The sequence below is a fragment of the Sus scrofa genome, chromosome 2, assembly GCF_000003025.6.
Source record: "Sus scrofa isolate TJ Tabasco breed Duroc chromosome 2, Sscrofa11.1, whole genome shotgun sequence".
NCBI lineage: Eukaryota > Metazoa > Chordata > Mammalia > Artiodactyla > Suidae > Sus > Sus scrofa.
This window is the reverse complement of record NC_010444.4, coordinates 132,933,269-132,952,850: the sequence shown is the minus strand read 5'-3', so window position 1 is coordinate 132,952,850 and position 19,582 is coordinate 132,933,269. Positions and strand designations below refer to the sequence as shown.

Here is a 19,582-nt window from a genome sequence, read left to right as displayed (position 1 = left end):
AAAGCCTTTAAAAGTTGTGTTGCCTTTGTGCATATTACATTACAGTCCACTCCATGAGAAAAAAGCCTCATCTGTATTCATTTTTTTTCATTTATTTAATTAATTTTTTAAAAAAATTTTTATTTTCCCACTGTACAGCAAGGGGATCAAGTTATCCTTACATGTATATGTTACAATTACATTTTTCCCCCACCCTTTCTTCTGTTGCAACATGAGTATCTAGACAAAGTTCTCAATGCTATTCAGCAGGATCTCCTAGTAAATCTATTCTAAGTTGTGTCTGATAACCCCAAGCTCCCGATCCCTCCCACTCCCTCCCCCTCCCATCAGGCAGCCACAAGTCTTTTCTCTAAGTCCATGATTTTCTTTTCTGAGATGTTCATTTGTGCTGGATATTAGATTCCAGTTATAAGTGATATATGGTATTTGTCTTTGTCTTTCTGGCTCATTTCTCTAGTTCCATCCATGTTGCTGCAAATGGCATTATGTTATTCTTTTTTATGGCTGAGTAGTATTCCATTGTGTATACATATACCACATCTTCCTAATCCAATCATCTGTCAGTGGACATTTGGGTTGTTTCCATGTCCTGGCTATTGCGAATAGTGCTGCAATGAATGTGCAGGTGCATGTGTCTCTTTTAAGTAGAGTTTTGTCTGGACACATGCCCAAGAGTGGGATTGTGGGGTCATATGGAAGTTCTATGTATAGATTTCTAAGGTATCTCCAAACTGTTCTCCATAGTGGCTGTACCAGTTTACATTCCCACCAACAGTGCAGGAAGGTTCCCTTTTCTCCACACCCTCTCCAGCATTTGTTATTTATGGACTTATTAACGATGGCCATTCTTACTGGTGTGAGGTGGTATCTCATGGTAGTTTTGGTTTGCATTTCTCTAATAATCAGTGATGTTGAGCATTTTTTCATGTGTTTGCTGGCCATCTGTATATCTTCTTTGGAGAAATATCTATTCAGGTCTTTTGCCCATTTTTCCATTGCTTGATTGGCTTTTTTGCTGTTGGACTGTGTAAGTTTTTTATATATTCTAGAGATTAAGCCCTTGTCGGATGCATCATTTGAAACTATTTTCTCCCATTCTGAAAGTTGTCTTTTTGTTTTCTTTTTGGTTTCCTTTGCTGTGCAAAAGCTTTTCAGTTTGATTAGGTCCATTTTTGATGAAGGATCATTTCTACTTTTGGCTGAAAAGTGAAGAAGTTATGATACAATGATTTAACCTGAAGCCCTTTGTCTAGCTAAGATCAGGCCACCTCAGATTTCTCAAAGTCTTGTCAAAATGCTTGTATTTGCACCCATGACTTGATTTGATCTCAACTAGATTTTGGAACAAAAACCATTTACTTAATGGACTTAGACCAGTTTTAGTGGTTAAATAAACAAAAAAGCAAGAAAAGCTGATTCTTGGTAATTTACTAGTAACAGCGAGTATAAAGAAATAAAGTAAAATTAATGATCCATTGCTGTTTCATTTTTTTAAATGGCAATACTTATGACATCCCTCAAGGACTGGTTAATTTTTCCTTTTAATTTTCAAATGTAAAAACATTGAGGTGTGAAGACAAAGAACCTGATTTTTTTTTTTTAACCTCTGAATTATATGTTATTTTAAGGGGACAGCCCATTGCCTCCTTTCTTCCTTTCTTCTATCAGCTTCTGAAAAGATTAGTTACAGAGTCTCTATGTTATGATCAGCTCTTTATGAAGAAAATCTGTACTATTCCTATTGTACTTCTTCCTGACAAAATGCCACTGGACTAACTAAAGAAGGGAACAGAGGTTCATGTAAAAAATGTGGTCATTAACTGCTCAACTGGATTAATTAAAGTTGGTCATTTTACTTGCACTATTTAATTCTCATAATTATCACTAATACATTCAAAAACTCAATTGGTGGCTTTTAAAACTAAAAGAAAAATCAATATTCATTTAATGTTATGGAAAGAGAGACTGTTTTTGGATAAATTCAATGTTTAAGGAAGAGACTCACAAATCTATTTAAATGGAAAGATCAGCTATAGAAACTTAAAGTAAATCAAAAGCTAACCAGCCATGGCTGTTTCATTATCTGCAAGTGAAAGGCAATCTCTGGAAACTGCGTGCTCATGATTAATATAGTTTACATGGTCTGTTTTTATTTCTCTGCCAAATGTTGTCTGCAGAAAAATGAATAGCTACAAAATCTTCCTTTCATGGATAATGAGAGACAAAGGTTACAAAATTTTATCAGAAAAAAATCATTTATTTAACTTATATTTACAGGGCACCTGCAAAGTGCCAAGCTAAGCACTGAAAATACCAGGATTCTGCCTAAATGGAAGACTTCTCTATGGGAGAATAAATGACAGCAAAGACTTTGTAATTCAAAGAATACATTTTCATTTTAATCTATGATTACGAAACATTTCAGAAGTGTACCAATCTTTTATCATTCATAATGTAAAAACTCCTGACTTTTGATGGTTTAAATCACATGAGGTACTGAAAACTGTTGTAAATGTAGACTAAAAGTGAATTACCTATCACTTTTAGTCCACCTTTACATCTATAAGAAATCACTATTTTACTATTTATCAGGGATTCAAACTTGTGATCTTATATCAAGATATCTTACATGTCACAAGAGGTTTATTTATACTGAAGCCCAAAGATATTAACCAAACTAAGAAGTAGCTGATGTGGGTTATATTTTGAGTATGGCATTTATTAATATTCTGGCTTTGAATTTTTCTATCTATCGACAAGCTTTTTCTATGAAGTGCCAGATAGTAAAAAATTTATGCATGGGCCAGTCTAACAACTATTCAATTCTATAGTTGAAGTGCGAAAGCTGTCATAGACAAAATAAATAAATGGGTGCATTTGTGTCTCCTTAAAACTTTTTTTCAAAAATATGTGGTGGGCTGGATTTGGGCTGCAGGACACAGTTTGCCAGTCTGTGCCATATGCCATAGGTACATTGCTTTTACTATCGACTGAAGATCTCTTTCTTTTTTGCCTTTATTTTATATAATAAGTTACTAAACAACTTACTCTTTTTCAGGAAATGAGAGAGAACCTCAAATACAATTCATATATTATCATAAGCTGTTTTTTCATCAGACCATAAAAATTGTGTACTTTAACTCTTAATTTCCTGCAAATTAATGATCACAGAACTTTCTTAAACTGTTTTTATTACTGTATGATGGCATACCTGTATGAGTTTATACATTTTTCTTATGTTAGCTGCCACTGAAAAATCTTAACTTTTAATCAAGTACAATACTTTGCAGCTACACAGCAACATGCAACTTTGAAATACGGACCAGGGTAAGATGAAAGGTAAAAAGATTTGTCTTGTGCTACCAAAACAGCCCCGCAAAATTCTCAGAGCATGTAGAACATTGGCTTTTCTATTTATTGTACTGTGATAATTTTGACACTGACCATATTAATGTGCATCTTTGCCAGTTATATTCACGGCTCTTTTAATTTCTTAGTTGGATCTCTATATTCTTGAAATTATTTGTGTAAGCATTACTTCATTCTCTTCATAAAGATGAACATTAAGGACTATTTTTTTGTATTATTCTCCATGCTTAACTGCACAATGAGCATGCTTTATGATAAAAAAAGGAATGCATGCTCATTTGGAAAAACATAAGCTCTATTACCAAAAGAGAATTATTAGGTATCTTTTTTTGAGTTGTTATACAGTAAAATCTAGCACTGGATTGAAATAATTGAGCACCTATTCCCCTAAAACTATGTTGTTTTCTTTAATAGTAAAAGAGTTTTCTTCTGGCTAAATATTTTCAAGGTTTTTTTGGGGGGGGAGAAGAAAGGCTAATACAAGAAGAATAATTCTTAAGGAGGTTTTTTTTTTCATATTTGTTTGGAGTTGACTACATAGAATGACTATCAGGTCTATGATATCACATATTTATAGAAGAACACTACTGATGAAAAATATTTCAATATTCCTACGAAGGAATCCTTTCTAAGTTTTACAGTAAGTATGTTTAAAACAACAAATTAACACCATTATTTGGAAAGAAGTATTTTTACAAAGCTCTCAGATTCCTGCCGTTTCCTATATATCTTTCAGTTAAAAAAATTGTTTTAGGCTGCACCTATGGCATATGGAAGTTCCTAGGACAAGAATTGAGTCAGGGTCACAGCTGTGACCTATGCCACAGATGTGGCAACACTGGATCCTTGAACCCACTGTGCCAGGCTGGGGAGTAAACATGTGCCTCCGCAGTGACCCAAGCCACTGCAGTTGGATTCTTAGCCCACTCTGCCACAACTGGGGACTCTTCTTTTGACGTTTATTTGATCTTTTCGTAAAATGTATTTCTTCCCCCAGAAACAACTTTACCAAGACTTTGTTTTAAAGTCAAAACTAAGTTTGTGTGCATGTATACATAAATATTATTAAATCTTAATTCTTAGTAGAAGGTTTTATTTTTTAAAAATATAGGTTTCTGCTGTATAGCACTGGGAACTATGTCTGGTCACTTATGATGGAGCACAATAATGTGAGAAAAAAGAATGTATACATGTATGCGTAACTAGTTCACCATGCTGTACAGCAGAAAATTGACAGAACACTGTAAACCAGCTATAATGGAAAAAAATAAAAATCTTTATAGTAAAAGAAGAACAAGTAGCTATAATTTTATATAATCAATAAAATACTGTTTTTTTAATTGAACAAAAAGCAAAAAATATAGGTTTTATCAATTAGTAACAAAGAATAACATATTTGATTCAAATAAGATAAATCAAGTATGATTTGGTAGGAAAATTTAGGGTTTTATATACAGATCTAGATGGAGTTTCTAGTTACTATGTCGTTACCAGCTTTTCTGGTTCTTGTAGCAAGACTTCTGATTTGGAAGGATATTGCTATTAGCTCTTGAATTCTGAAAGTCACATCCCACTAAGGGGTAGTGGAAATTTTCTATTTCTTCCTGTGGTTAAATTTTATAGCTTTTGTGAGATTATGAGTGAAGATTATTTTATAACTTGCAGATAATTAAATCTAAATTGAATGTTCAGAACTATAGTGATGTTGCATATATGTGTGCATTTTCATAAATGTTTCAATGGAAAATGAAGGTGCCAATTCAGAGTCCACTAATAACTAGCCATTACTATATCCGGACATTTGTATTTTTAGATGGTATAGCTTAAAATGTACCAGAAGAGCCATCATAAAAACATGTTTTGGAAAAAATAAACAAACAAACTCAAGTACAACAGAAATGCTGACTATATTTTCATTATTTACCCTTACTGCAAATACCACAGCTACTGTTGGTCACATTGTTTCAGGATAAAACCTGCCTATTAGGAAAATTTTACGGCCCATTTTTCCTCCTTAAATGTTAGGCAGTTCAAAGAAAGTACCTTTATTTATATGAAAGTTACTCCCTGAAAAACAATAACCATAAATATGCTTTAAAATATCTTATAAAGTTTACTTGAGAATTACATTTTTAAAAGAACATGTTTTCAGTATGAAGCTAGGAGCTATATGTAATAAAGCTGAACTATGTCCAACATATTGTCAGGTCTTCAGAACACAGGTGGTAAACAGCAAAACCACAACTGAGTAGAAAGATAAATACTCTGAAAGGAATAGTTATATGATCACTAAAGCAAAAGAAACATTCCCCTAGACTGTAACTTAATATGTGTTGTTCATGTGCATAAATCCAGTTTCCTGACTTTTCTCTTTTTCACCAGGCAAAGTTGACATTGTGCAATGGTTTAATTCTTTTGGAATTTTACTTTAGGATTAAGGAAAGGGAGCATTTCTCTGAGCAGTGGATTCTTTTTCTCGATGCTTTTAAATGATGACTGCTGACGATACCTGAAGAACCCATATGCTTATTGGGCAAGTTGAGGAGGGTTTAGAAAATCTCTGAGACAAGATAAATTATTTTTACATGAGTGATGAGAGTTTGCATTATTTTCCGCCTTCTCAACAAGTATTTCATACACACACACACACACACACACACACACACACATAATTAAAAAAATAAAGATTTAGTTTTTGAGCAACTGGTAAAAATAGGTTATTTTCCAGCATGAGAAGTTATACCATAACCAGCAGATAAAATAAGATCTAAAGAAATTCTGAGCACTTCAAGGTTCTTACTTGTGCTAATCTGCTATCAGTTGTCTATGCCTTAGACGTATATAGATCTGGAAGATGTTCGACCCATATTCAGTGCAGAAGACTATCTCATCACATTCGTTACTTAAAATTTAAAGAGCATCTTGTTTGTACGCAGTATCCTGGGCTATGCTCAGAAGAACGATATGGACAGAAAACAGAGAGCTTACTATAAGAAGACAAATTTAATTTTCTATAGGTATACTATAGTGAATACTCGTCAAAGAGGAAAAAAAAAGCTAAAAGCTAGTTCCTTCTGTACAGGAGAAAGGTCATATTAAAAGACCAACAATCTGCTCTAAATAAAACACTAACAATAATATTACTTAAATTCTTATTTTTCTTATGAAGTATGTGAAGATACACACAAACACATTGGATTTTGCAAGCACTGTCTCGTCACTACGTTAGTAAAGATTTCACCTCTCTCAAACCTCAGCGCTTTGAGCTTCCAAATGATCTGTTGCTATTAAATGGAGATGGAACATTAAGAAATAGTCTTCATGCTCTATTTATGTAGATTTCAGTATAGGATAAGTAGTAGAGTTTGGATTTTGGGGACAGATGATAAAATATCACAGTAAATGTAGGCTTATTAAGAAGAAACACAAAGCTGTATGCATTGCATTAAAAAAAATTTTTTTTTTTTTTGTACCAGGCTTTAAAAAAGCCAAAACACAATTGGCACTGGAATTGTTGTTTTATGCCACTGTGATAAATTAAGGAGAAAAAAAAGAACAATAAGAAATACTGATTAGATTAAGGATTTCAACATGCTCACTGGAGCTAGACTGAAGGAAACTAAGTTTTAAGTACCTAGAAATTTTATGAACACACCTATCTTCTGAGGAACACATGTCATTCCTCAGGTAGTTATACCCCCATTTCATTCCCATATTATAGAGGTTTTCTTTTTCACCTATATAAGCATTTAGTTTAGATGAAATGATTACAAAAATCGGTAAGAAGTAACAAACATTGGGTAGCACTATACATATATATATATATTGCATATAAAATGTTAAGAGGTAACATGAGAGAAAAATTATGTCCTTGGTGTGTATGTACCACATCTTTATCCACTCCTCTGTCTATAGACATTTAGGTTGTTTCCATGTCTTGGCTATCATAAGCAGTGCTGCAGTGAACACTGGAGTACATATACACAGTGGAATATTACTCAGCCATTAAAAGCAAAAAAATAACAGCATTTGCAGCAACATGGATGGACCTAGAAATGACCATGCTAAGTGAAGTCAGTCAGACAATGAGACACCAACATCAAATGCTATCACTTACAGGTGGAATCTAAAAAAAAGACACAATGAACTTCTTTGCAGAATAGATACTGGCTCACAGACTTGGAAAAGTTTATGGTGTCCAAAGGAGACAGGTTAGGGGGTGGGGGAATGCACTGAAGGTTTGGGACAGAAATGCTGTAAAAATGGGCTGTGATGATTGTGGTACACCTATAAATGTAATAAAATTCATTAAGTAATTTAAAAAAAAGAAAAAAGAAAAATTATGTCCTAAACCACACAGAAATTTAATGCAAAACACCCTTGGAAAATGTCATGGTTCTGCTGTTCACACCAGAATCGGTGACCTTTGATCAGTACACTGTTTGACTCGGACAAATGGGAACTAGCACTGAAATCTTTTCACCTAAAATCAGGATACCTGAGGAAACCTGTGCTGTTTCTCTGCATAGGGACTTATTTTTCAGATTTTTACTTACAATTACTGTCCAAATACACATAATATGCATTCTACTGTGTCCATATATTCTCAATCCAGTGTCCACACATCACAAACTCAAGACTTTGCTCTGGTTTCCCTAGGCAACAGCCTGAGAATCTACCCCACTCCGACCCCCCAAAACAGAATTTCTCTAAAAATCTTTTTCTGGAGTTCCCATCGTGGCTCAGTAGTTAACGAATCCAACTAGGAACCATAAGTTTGCGGGTTCGATCCCTGGCCTTGCTCAGTGGGTTAATGATCTGGCGTTGCCGTGAGCTGTGGTGTAGGTTGCAGACGCGGCTCAGATCTGGCGTTGCCGTGGCTCTGGTGTGGGCCAGAGGCTACAGTTCGGATTCGACCCTTAGCCTGGGAATCTCCATATGCCGCAGAAGCTGCCCTTGAATTGGCAAAAAGACCAAAAAAAAAAAAAAAAAAAGTTTTTCTTTCACCACTTTCTTATCCAAATTCTCCAATTCAAAATGGCAAACATTCATTCTCTGTCATCCTTCCCCATCTGATACACTGGGAGAATAAGAGATAGGTCCTGATATTGAAAAACTTGAGCTTCTAGCTTCTGGAGACGAGCCCTTAGTCACACTTTATAATGACTTTCTTCTCCTAAGGCTCTCTGGGCTTAGACATGGGTGACTGCATCAATTCACAGATTCTATTGGTTGCCCTCCTTCCCCGTCCACCCCCTTCCAGATCACCTACATCAATGATTATCATGTGAGACTGTATGGTTCTTAACTTTATCAAATAATAATTTAATTTCTGCAAATACAGGTGAGGCATATAACGGGAGCCAATAAAATCTTCAGCCCCCAAGGTCTAGCTCATGCTTTAGAATGGTACTAATCTCACTATTATAAATTCAGGCAAAAGGGACGGAATTAGAGTAAGTACAGATTACAACACGCCATCAGAATCAGAGTGTAGGAAGCTTATGGAGTTGTGGACATGGGAAACATTCTGATACTCACCTTTGTCAGAAAAAAAAATGACACACTAAGGAGCTGATAGATTTGCAGACCATTAATGTCTGCAATTGTAAGTAAGTACACTTCACATAAAAAGTATGGTTAGCCAGAAACACATTTTTCTTTTTTTCAATTTATTTTTTATTTTTTTATGACTCAATTTATTACATTTATAGCTGTACAATGATCATCACAATCCAATTTTATAGGATTTCCATCCCACAACTCCTTCTTCAGGATCTTTACTATACTAATATTATTGTAAGCAAGCAAACAAATCATAAAACTTGAACCAGAGCTAAATCTTAAAATTATAAATTTATTAGATATGATGTTAAGTTGAATAAGGTACCTATGTAAGAACAAAGTTTTGTTAAGTGACTTATTTCAACTGAAAAAGAAACACAGTGGTCTGTTGAGAGTATGACTTTTTAAAAAGTATGGAATACAGAGTAAAGTTTATGTAAAAATTAAATGTTTCTGGCACAAACATAAAGCCCAGTGATAGAGTCAATATTTAAAAAAAAAGACATGATGCAACTAATTCTCTCAAAGAGCTAACTTCCAAACTGAAGGAAGTTAATCTCTTGACCGTGCTTTCTCTTTTTCAGAACAATTCTCTTTCTTATCTCATTTGAGCCCCTCAGAAGTTCTGCATTTGCTGTTTATCACTCCACTGAAATACCCCTATAAAGTCACCCAAATTTCCATATTCATAAGCACAGAGGAAGATTTTCAGCCCTGCTTCCGTAACCATTCGCACCATTCACCCCTCCTTCCTTTGTAGAAACCTCTCCTCCTTCTGTTTCGTAGCTGCTCTTAGACGTCTCCTCCCCAGCCTATCTTTTACACGCTGTTGGTCCTCAGTTTTCTGCCTCCGCTCCTCTTTGCTTTCTCTGAGAAACTGTAAACTTTCCTTTCGCTTTAGCTTTCACACTCATGCCAAATGTGGAACAGAAGCTTAGGATTCACTGCCACGTTATCCCCTGCGACATGCCCATGATTTTAAAACAGAATTTGTTTTTAAGTCCTTCCAGATTTGTTCATTCTCCAAATCCATCACACTGTGAAGTGAAAATAGAGTCCATTTCCCCAGATGGAGTTTGATAATCATGGGCAAATCTCCACCAAGGATACGGGAATAATTCCAAAGAAATATAACCTAGGTACTCCTCACAGTGTCTTCTGCCAGGATACCGCTCAGAGACGGTTCCACAATTTTATATTAAAGTATAGCAGCTATGCATGGACCATCATTGCCAGAAGCCTTGGGCCTTTCACATTAAAAGCTGAAATCAAAGGAAAGCAACAAAAATATTCTTAAGAATCAATCAAATCCAGCTACCTTGCTGGCTTGGACAGTCTGTGTGGCTCATGTGTCCATACTCTTCATGCTTGCTGTTTATATTAAAAATGTGTTGGTGGAGGCGCAGCAAGATGGCAGAGGAGTAAGAGGTCGCACACACCTTCTCCCACAAACACATCAAAAAAACCCATCCACATGTAAAACTACTTGCACAGAACATCAACTGAATGCTGGCAGAAGAACTTAAACCTCCAAAAAGGGCAAGACACTCTTGACATAACAGGGTCGAACAAAAGAAAAAAAGAGAGAGAAAAGGAATCAGGACGGGACTAGCATTTCCAAGAGGGAGCCGTGAAGGAGAAAAGGGACCCACCTCCTGGGAAGCCACCTAACTAATGAAACATCCATTGAGTAGGCAGGACTGAAAAGTTGCCAAGAAAAATGCAGCAGGTGGAACAAGAAGAGCAAAGCAGAGTGAGAACCGCCTGTCCCGGACACCACAGTCTGAGATGCTTGGGCAGGGGCGGGGCACCGAGACGCAGGCTCTGGAGGTTAGTCCCGGGGAGAGAACTTGGGATGGCACGAGGGGGTAAAGAGCAGTGTGCCATAGGCTAAGGAGGGGAACACCATGGCAGAGAGAACCCGGGAGAAGGTCTGGACCCTCAGGAGAGGCAAGGCGCCGTTGCTGGGGAGGGGAGAGGAGGAGGAGCGGGATGCCCTAGGAAACTCCCTGCGGCCGGAGCACATGCAGGCCTGCGGGCTTAGAGGATGGGGTGGCTCTGCAGAGGCTACGGATGGGTAAAAAGCCTCTTGCCCACGGAGGAGAGATTAGGCACTTCTTGTGCAGGCTACCGGTGGCCAGGCACCTACTGTGTGGGCTAAGGGCATAAGGAAGCTAAGTGTGATGCGGGGCCTCTTGCACAATCTACAGGTGGCAATGACAGACTGCAGCAGTCATTTCAGAGGCCAGCAGGAGGCATGGCTTGCCACCACTGGAGGCCTGTGAGTGGGCTCCACCTGCGACCCCAGTCACCTCAGGGGTTGGCAAAAAAAGAAAATCATAGGGCACTGCAACCATGCACCATATGCTGTTGCTCTCACTCCCTTGGGAACACACCCGCCCAGCAGCTGCCACTGCCACTCTGGGCAGTGGCCAGACACTTGGTCACTGTCCCTTTGCAAGATGCTACAACTAGGAGCAGCTGGTGCAGTATCTCCTGCGTGGGCTAAGTGGGACAGGGTGCTTCTTGCATGGTCTGCAGGTGACAAGGACAAACTGCCACAGTTATCCCTGATTCCAGAGGTGGGTGTGGCTCACTGCCATTGGAGATACCTGAGCAAAAATCACTTGCAGCCCCATTCACCCAAAGGGTACCACAGAGGAGGGCATTGTGACCAAAACCACCAGTTGGTGCTCTCGCACTCCAGGGAACACACTTGCCCTGCTGCTGCCACTGACAAATGTTTTGGGCAGTACCCACACACCTGATCTCTGTCACTTCCCAGGATCCTGCAACTAGGAACACCCTTTAAAACACCTCATACGTGGGCTAAGTGAGACAGGTTTCTTCATGCATGGTCTACAGGTGGGGGGGCAAACCACTGCAGTTATCACTGACTCTAGAGATGGTCATGGCCTGCTCCCAGTAGGTGCCCCTGAACAGGCACCACTTGGGTTCCAATCACCTCAGAGGAGGGCACTGCAATCAAACACAAGCTGTTGTTGCTCTCACTCCCCTGGGAACTCAAACACCCTGCTGTTGCTACTGCCAAACGCTCTGGTCACCTTGAAGATCTTCCTAGAGCTTATTACCACTTTCCATGGCCCTGCAAGAAGGAGTAGACTGTGTCACCTTCCTTCAGGTCCTTGCTGCTGTTGAGAGTCCAACCAGGCACTGATTGCTGGCCCTACCCATTGCCTCTTTCTTCCTGAAAACACACTGAGCATCCTGGAAATAACAGCCTGCTCACACTGAAGAAAGAGACAGCAAATATTCAAATTTCCACACCAAAAATAAATAGTAACCCCCCCAAAAATACAAAGGGTTATTCTAGTCAGCAGAAGGAAGGAAATCATAAAGATCAAAGAGGAAATCAATAAAATAGAGATTCAAAAAACAATAGAAGAAATCAATAAAACCAAGAGCTGGTTCTTTGAAAAGGTAAACGAAATTGACAAACTTCTGGTCAGACTCACCAAGAAGAGGAGAGAAAAAACCCAGATCAACAAACTAAGAAATGAAAAGAGAGAAGTCACAACTGATACCACAGAAATGCAAAAAACCATGAGAGAATACTATGAACAATTGTATGCCAACAAATTTGACAATTGAGAAGAAACGGACAACTTCCTAGAGATTTACAGCCTGCCAAAACTGAATCAAGGAGAAACAGATCAACTGAACAGACCAATCACTAGAAATGTCATAAAAACACTCCCTACAAATAAAAGTCCAGGACCAGATGGCTTCAGAGGTGAATTCTACCAAACATACAAAGAGGAACATACACCCATCCTCCTTAAACTTTTTCAAAAGGTTGAAGAAGAAGGAACACTCACAAAGACATTCTATGATGCCACCATCACTCTAATTCCAAACCAGACAAAGATACCACCAAAAAAGAAAACTATCGGCCAATATCTTTGATAAATATAGATGCAAAAATTCCGAAGAAAATTTTAGCCAACCATATTCAACAACATATAAAAAAGATCATACACCGTGACCAGGTGGATTCATCCCAGGTGCAAAAGGATGGTTCAACATATACAAATCAATCAGCGACATACACCACGTTAACAAAAGAAAAGTCAAAAACCACATGATCATCTCAGTAGATGCAGAGAAAGCATTTGACAAAGTCCATCATTCCTTCATGATAAAAACTCTTACCAAAGTGGCTATAGAGGAAACACACCTTAACATAATCAAAGCCATTTACGACAAACCCACAGCAAATATAATAGTCAATGGAGAAAAGCTGAAAGCCTTCCCACTAAAATCTGGAAGAAGACAAGGTTGTCCACTCTCACCACTGTTATTCAACATAGTACTGGAAGTCCTAGCCACAGCAATCAGACAGACAAAAGAAATAAAAGGCATCCCAATAGGAAGAGGAGAGGTAAAACTGTCACTGTATGCAGATGACATGATACTCTGTATAGAAAACCCTAAGGACTCAACCCAAAAACCACTTGAATTGAGCAACAAATTCAGCAAAGTAGCAGGATATAAGATTAACAATCAGAAACCAGTTGCATTTCTGCATACTAACAATGAAATACTAGAAAAGGAAAAAGTATAATACCTTTTAAAATTGCACCCCAAAAAATCAAATACCTGGGAATAAACCTGACCAAGGAGGTTTAAAAGACTTACATGCATGGAGTTCCCGTTGTGGCGCAGTGGTTAACGAATCCGACTAGGAACCATGAGGTTGCGGGTTCGGTCCCTGCCCTTGCTCAGTGGGTTAACGATCCGGCGTTGCCGTGAGCTGTGGTGTAGGTTGCAGACGCGGCTCGGATCCCGCGTTGCTGTGGCTCTGGCGTAGGCCTGTGGCTACAGCTCCGATTCAACCCCTAGCCTGGGAACCTCCATATGCCGCGGGAGCGGCCCAAGAAATAGCAACAATAACAACAACAACAACAAAGACAAAAAAGACAAAAAAAAAAAAAAAAAGACTTACATGCTGAAAACTATAAAACATTAATCAAGGAAATTAAAGAGGATTCAAAGAAATGGAAAGATATTCCATGCTCCTGGGTTGGAAAAATTAATATTGTAAAAATGGCCATACTGCCCAAAGCAATCTACAGATTCAATGCAATCCCTATCAAATTATCCATGATATTTTTCACAGAACTAGAACAAACAATCCAAACATTTATATGGAACCACAAAAGACCCAGAATTGCCAAAGCAATCCTGAGGAAAAAAAACCAAGCAGGAGGCATAACTCTCCCAGACTTTAGGCAATATTACAAAGTCACAATCATCCAGATGGTTTGGTATTGGTATCAAAACAGACAGACCAATGGAACAGAACAGAGAACCCAGAAACAAACCCAGACACCTATGGTCAATTAATCTTTGACAAAGGAGGCAAGAACATAAAATGGGGAAAAGACAGTCTCTTCAGCAAATATTCCTGGGAAGCCTGGACAGCTGCATGCAAATCAGTGAAACTAGAACACACCCTCACACCATGCACAAAAATAAACTCCAAATGGCTGAAAGACTTAAATATAACACAAGACATCATCAAACTCCTGGAAGAGAACATAGGCAAACCTATGACATCAACCTTAGAAATGTTTTCTTAGGTCAGTCTCCCAAAGCAACAGAAATAAAAGCAAAAATAAACCCATGGGACCTAATCAAACTGACAAGCTTTTGCACAGCAAAGGAAACCAAAAAGAAAACAAAAAGACAACTAACAGTATGGGAGAAAATAGTTTCAAATGATGGAACTGACAAGGGCTTAATCTCTAGAATACACAACCAACTTACAAAACTCAACAGCAAAAAAGCCAACGCAATTGAAAAATGGGAAAAAGACTTGAATAGACATTTTTCCAAGGAAGATGTACATATGGCCAACAAGCACATGAAAAAATGCTCAACATCACTGATCATTAGAGAAATGCAAATCAAAACTACCATGAGATAACACCTCACACCAGTAAGAATGGCCCTCGTTAATAAGTCCACAAATAAATGCTGGAGGGGGTGTGGAGAAAAGGGAACCCTCCCACACTGTTGGTGGGAATGTAAACTGGTACAAGCACTTCTGAGAACAGTATGGAGGTACCTTAGAAATCTATACATAGAACTTCCATATGACCCCGCAATCCCACTCTTGGGCATGTATCCGGAAAAAACTTTCCTTAAAAAAGACACATGCACCTGCATGTTCATTGCAGCGCCATTCACAATAGCCAAGACATGGAATCAACCCAAATGTCCACTGACAGATGATTGGATTCGGAAGATGTGATATATATACACATTGCAATACTACTCAGCCATAAAAAAGAACAAAATAATGCCATTTGCAGCAACATAGATGGAACTAGAGCCTCTCAGACTGAGTGAACTAAGTCAGAAAGAAAAAGACAATTACCATATGATATCACTTTTATCTGGAATCTAATCTATGGCACAAATGAACACTTCCACAGAAAATAAAATCATGGACTTGGAGAATAGACTTGTGGTTGCCAAGGCGGAGGGGGAGGGAGTGGGTTGGTTTTGGAGCTTGGGGTTAACAGATGCAAACTATTGCCTTTGGAATGGATTAGCAGTGAGATCCTGCTGTGTAGCACTGGGAACTACGTCTTGTCACTTATGATGGAGCATGGCAATGTGAGAAAATAGAACGTGTACATGTATGTATAACTGGATCACCATGATGTACAGTAGAAAAAAACTATATTGGGGAAATAACAAATAAATAAATAAATAAAGGAAAAAAGTATCAGCATATTTTTTCAAGACATTTACGTAATTTTCACTGCAGTATAAATGGTCAAATGTAAAAATCTGTAAGTTTACGTTAAAATTTTTATTTCACAATGAAATAGTTTTCTAAATATTTATATAATACACATTAATGTAAATTAATAATTCATATTAGTTAAATGTTAATGTTCAACATTGCTCAGATATTTAAAGCCAATAATCACAGATGCCACTACCTGAAAAGTAAATGTTAACTAACAGGGTAAAAAGTACAGTAGGATACTAGCTGAGCTTCTCTGGTTATTCATACCATAGGAAGAATGAAATATTTTATTAGAGGACCATGGAATTTAGTAACTTGGGATAAGTTTGAATTTTGGACAAAATTGTAAGAAATTATCATTTGTGGAGGCCATTGTGTCTAGGGAATGTCTCTTTCTTGAGCTTTCATTTTTTTTTTTAGTGAAATATGTTATTAACATATTTATCAACCAAGTATGCAATAATTACATTTCTACAATAGGTAACAAATTTGCAGGAGCAAGACTATTTTTAATTGGATCATTCCTATCTCTGTTAAGCTTTCCTCAAAATAATTAAAAAATAAAGCATTTACCCAGAGGATAAAATGTTCAAGCAGGAATGGCAAGATAAATATAAGAGAGAAAAAGAGAAGAACTACTGTTTGATTCAATAAATTGTCTGGCATACTTATTTGTTTTCCATTATGCATAAGGTGTCTCAAAGGATTATGAAAATGAGATGGAATCAAAATGAGTGCTCTCTTCTCACAGCAAATGACTTTTTAATACAGCAGTTAATTGAACTGTTTTCCTCCAAAAAGGCCACAGATAATATTATTAACTATCGAAAGCTGCCAGGGGTTGAGAGGTAGAGGAAACAAGGAGATGTTGGGCAAAGGCTACAAACTTCCAGGTGTAAGATGAGTAAATTCGAGGGATCTAATGTACGGCATGCTGTAATATTAATAACACAGTATCATATACAATTGAAATTTGCCAAGAGAGTAGATCTTAAGTATTCTTGCCACAAAAGAGTTACCTATGTGATATGATTCATGTGCTAACTAACTTGATTATGGTAATCATTTCACAAAGTACACATACATCAAACCATCATGTTGTACACGTTAAATGTATACAAATTTTAGCTATCAATGATATCTCAATAAAGCTGGAAAATGGTGAAAGTAATATGTAATTCAACATATCACTATTCTACAGTCCTCTGTAATCTCTGATGTACCAGTCAAGAAAAGCTTTCCAAAGTATCCATACTCAGGACAGGAAAAGGCACTTGCCACTTTTGAATTAGGTTGATTCTTATAATTACATGTGAGAAAAATGAACCTCTTAAAACATCAAATTTCATCCATTAATTTCAAATTTCACCTCCTAATTTAAAAGTGACCTCTGTTTGTCAGTGAAGTGTCTATAAAAATACATCTAAAACTAGCCTTTGCTCATTTTTGAAATGAGAGAAGTGAAGTGTGAAAGAATACTGCAAGTTTTTGAGATTTCATGAAAAGAACAGTCAAGTTTTCTAAGAAAGGTAAAGGCTACTCTAAGACATGCCTGTTTCTCATAGTTTGGCTTATGATTAAATTAAGCAACACAAAAGATCAAATCAACTATGCCTTGATGTAAAGCCAGTCAGTTTAAAATTTTAACAAATTTTGTAATGTACATGTAAACAAAATCTGTGCTTAAATACTCAAAATTAAACAGATATCTGAAATGAGAATGTTATATACATGGATGGCCAAATCAAAAGAGAAATAACTCAAATCGTAATAAAATTCTCCTTCTGGTTAAAATTTTCAGGTGATTGAAATGGAAAAAGCTTTCTAGACTAAATATTCCCACGACTGCATTTTTTTTGTTTTGTTTTAGTGTAGAGTCAGTGCACATTTGACCTTTATTAATCACAAGATCCAAGAATCCGTCCCTTCATTTAAAATGGAAATTCAATCCAATCAGTGTTATTACCTCTGCCATTCAATCTCTTGCAGAAACAGTAGTAGCGAAAACACCATGTTAGCAATAAGTGGAAAATAAACCACACTAGGTGAGGTAGGAAAAAGGATAAATCTTAACATGTATACATTTAGTTTTCTCTCTTCTATAGAACCTTAGTGAACAACTGTATTCTCATGAAGCAATAAGAATTCTGTGGTAATAACAGAATTACATTATTGAAAGACACACATACTGGATTTTAAACTTTGTTTCAAACCTGCTCCTCATTCTGGGACAAGCCTTATTGTGATTCTTCTGCTTGCTATGAATCAAAAATTTTAGGACCCTAATAGATAAGAAACAATGAAAGGATTTATATTTCTCCCTACTCCCTATTAAAAACAATGTGTAAACCACATTCAGCTATTATTCATGACGCTCTCCACCATCTATGGCTAGTCATAGCAAATTCAGTGATCTGTGCGGCCTTAGGCCACAAGCTGTTGCTGTTTTGATATGGTGGGGGCAGATAAAATAAGGAGGTGGGGATCATATCCTCCGTCTGCCTGAATAATTGAACTCAAAAAACCAGCGTATATGCACAATTTGTCCGGGGTCTAAGATAATAGAGGTAAGGCAAGTGGGAGAATTCATATACTACCACACTGTAGTTTACTGTAAAGCCCTAAGGAATTTCCTAAACAGAAAAAATAGGTATTTTCCCCAATGGGTTTAGAAAGAGTAATTGTGGGATCCCTGAACTAAAAATCTTAAAGCCAGGGGATACATACATAATATCCAACATGCCTCTGGCAGACTTGCACATATTTTAGAGAAAAAAAAAAAAAAAGGGCAACTCTTTCTTAGAACAATGTTTGTAATTTCAAATAATATTCTCTTTACTTATAAGAAGGAAAACAATTTATGGCAGGAAAGAGATTAAAGCTTTCCCCTAAATTGCCCATAAAAGTCCCAAATTATAAAATTAAAATGGAGCCATGATATCAACTGGGTATCTGTCAACCCGGGGATGAATTTTATCACACTTAGTAACCATCATAAAAGCACATGTAAACCATCATACATAAGCCATCATAAATATTAAAATCATACCTAAGTTTCTAACTTACTTTGTGTATTATGAGATACTAAAGAGGGAGCGAAGAAAGAGGTACTTTCAAGGACCAAACTTTTTTAATGATTCCCACAAAACATCAAATCATCACTGAATGGTCATAGCAGTTCACCACAAGGTTAAATTTGCAAGACTAGATGCAGCTTACAAAATGGGATTAGCAAATGCATCTAGTAGGCCAAAGAAAGAAAAGGTGAGGTTTAAACGAACTGGAGAACACTTGAAATAAATCAGCACATCTCTCTTGTGAACCTAATGAGCTTACATTATAATTATTCTGTGATTCACTCCAGCAATCCAAAATTGCTTAAGCATTCAGCTAGGCAGTAATTTTATTTGAAATTACTTCTTGTGTGCTGAATGGTCATGGCTTGTGTTTTTATTTGTTTTGAAATAACAAAATGACCTTCTCAGATATACTAGAATTTAGCTCTGTAAAAAAGTTACTTTTTCCTAAGAAACTTTTTTTTTTTTCTTGCTAGATGAACTATAGATTCTTAGCATGTACTGTTCCTAGTAGGCTCTCACCAGCTTCACTCAAGACCAGTCATTACATAACTCATCCTTCCTAAAGTCATGCTACCTTTACCTCCTTCCTACCTACAGGGTTGTTTTTTTTGTGGGTTTTTTTTGTTTGTTTGTTTGTTTGTTTGTTTGTTTTTAATATACCAGTGTACTGCCATTGTAAAGTGAACAACACAGTGATATTTTTGATGTTCAGACCCATCCTTCTAAAATCCACAGCCACAACGGGATTTGAAACTACAATGCCACTTTGGCCAATCCTTCACAG

At 37.0% G+C, this 19,582-nt stretch overlaps 1 long non-coding RNA gene across 2 annotated transcripts in view; it reads right to left on the bottom strand.

The window, feature by feature from the left end:
* LOC110259475 overlaps positions 1 to 19,582 on the bottom strand; it is a 407,237-nt gene that overhangs the window by 275,968 nt on the left and 111,687 nt on the right. The window lies entirely within an intron of this gene.